Here is a 2,378-nt window from a genome sequence, read left to right on the forward strand (position 1 = left end):
TAGTAAGTTTATTCATAGATATTTTGACTTATTAATTATTGTGACTTACAAATATATATAAATTTCATTTCAAAAAATTTGAAAATTTTATGCGCAAATTTCTTATCAAAATTAAACTATTTGACTATCGAAAAATGAAACATATCACATAAATTGAGACAAAAAAAATATACTATTTACGGTAAATAAAAAAAAATATAGTACAATATTTTAAAGATTTACATAATAGTTTTAACGGCAAAACTGATAATTGACGGAGTATAGCAGCGGAATTTCTCTTTCCTTATCCTCGCTTTCTGTGGGTCCAAATAATTGTCATATCCTCCACAGTCTTGTCTCTTTCCATCTATAACAACTTTCACATATAACAAAGATAAAAATCATATTTGTATATTATAACTATAGTTTGTATAATTGCGCTCCATAACAAATTTTATATTTGCTATAAAGTTTTTGATTTGTATAATTCGCTAGATACATCCAATTTTATACAAATTGTTCAATTTCGTATAAATTCATTTATACATTGTAATTTGTATAATAAGATCTATATTTATATAATTATAGTGTATAGGACGAAAATATATGTATTTGTATATATACTTTTCTCTCGCTTTGTACAAACACAAACACATTTTATATATTTGAATACCGAATGAGTAATTGTATCCCGAAAATGACTAATTGTATACCAAACCAAATGACAAAAAAATGAGATATTTGCTGCGAATTATAAGTAAAATAAACTATGGCTATAACATTTATTTTAAATTAATAGTTTGTTATTTCATACAATTTTCCCTTCTATCTACTCTTCACTTCTCTCTATAGATGAAAAAATAAAGAAATTTTTTAACTAGATGCCTAAAATCTAAATTAACTTCGTATGAATTAATTTTTTTTTAAAAAAAAAAATCTTACATGTTTTTTCAGGTGTTTCATTAGTTGAGCCACAAATGCAAGACCAAATTAGACCTTACATTTCACAGTTACATTCAAAAATCCCAGCAGAAGGTATCAGTAAATCCAAGAAAACAATTCTAGTAATACAAGATTATAGAGTAATTTCCCTAGATAGTTACCCATGTTTGAGAAATTACGGAATAATATTACTTATGTTTGTTTTATGACTACAATATCACCCAACTTTACCTATTTTCCTCAAAATATACTTGACACAAAAAAAAAATATTATCTCTCTCCTAATGGAATGCCATGTCACATATTTTTAATTTATTAATAATATTTTTTTATTTCTTTAAGTGTTTGTGCCCCTGCTTTTCGATAGTATTTATACAGTGTTTAGACATTTTTTTATTTATTTGTTTGTACTTCTCTAATTAGAAAGATTTTTCAAAGGCCGACAATTCAAGTAAAAGTCGAAAACATGATATTTGTCGATAGAGAGCCTAGTGCGCTCTATGTACATTACTTTCATTCATTATTGTTACTTTTAGTAAGAAAACAAGTTATATCATATTATATAAAAATATGTTTTTACACTATCATATTATAAACTCTAATTAACTCAAAAGGAGAAAAAGAGGGACCAGACGAATTATTTGAAGATTAAAATAAATAACATCAGTAGTTGTAGGCTGTCCGTGTGACTTATTGACTAGGACGTATATAGTCTATGGTCCGCACATATTGAAATGAGACATTTCATTGCTCCAATTATTATACTCAGAAAATAATAAAATATGAAAGATACAAACTAGTACTCTTATTATATAAAAGAGACTTCACGGTGAAGCAGTCACGTCTCTATCGACGTGCCTGCTTAGCGTGTTTTGGAAAAAAATTGAAAAACTTATTTTATTTGTTCTATTTTAACTTAATTAGTGTATAATTTTTCTGAAATTATGGAATCCGTTTTAGCTATATTTTTTAGTTTTAAATTTATATTCTTTAGTTATAGCTTTATTATTTTGGATGTCGGTAATATCTTGTAGCTACTTTGAGTATAGATTCAACGATCGATGACGAAAAATACTTTAATTATGGTTATCTTAATGAACCTCTTCACATTAATTTTACGCAAACAAAAAGTAACTAACAATTTAAAATATCTAAAATCATATTAAAATGGGAAAAGGCTCAAATATGCCATCGAACTTTTAGAAAAGGCTCATTTATGCCATCGGTTAAAAGTTTGGCTCATTTATGCCATTGCTGTTAAAGAAAAGGCTCATCCATGCCATTTTTTTTAACTCCGATTTTGCAAAACCATTTTTTACATACCAAACATGGTTTAACACTTTTCTATTGGTGTTTTTGGATCAAATGTACATTTTTTGCTTCTACATCCTTAAGAACACCAAGAACACATGAAGAACATAAACAACTCCAAAATTTTCAACATCTTCAATTCTTCA

This window comes from Solanum tuberosum, unplaced genomic scaffold (genome assembly GCF_000226075.1).
Source record: "Solanum tuberosum cultivar DM 1-3 516 R44 unplaced genomic scaffold, SolTub_3.0 scf00284, whole genome shotgun sequence".
NCBI lineage: Eukaryota > Viridiplantae > Streptophyta > Magnoliopsida > Solanales > Solanaceae > Solanum > Solanum tuberosum.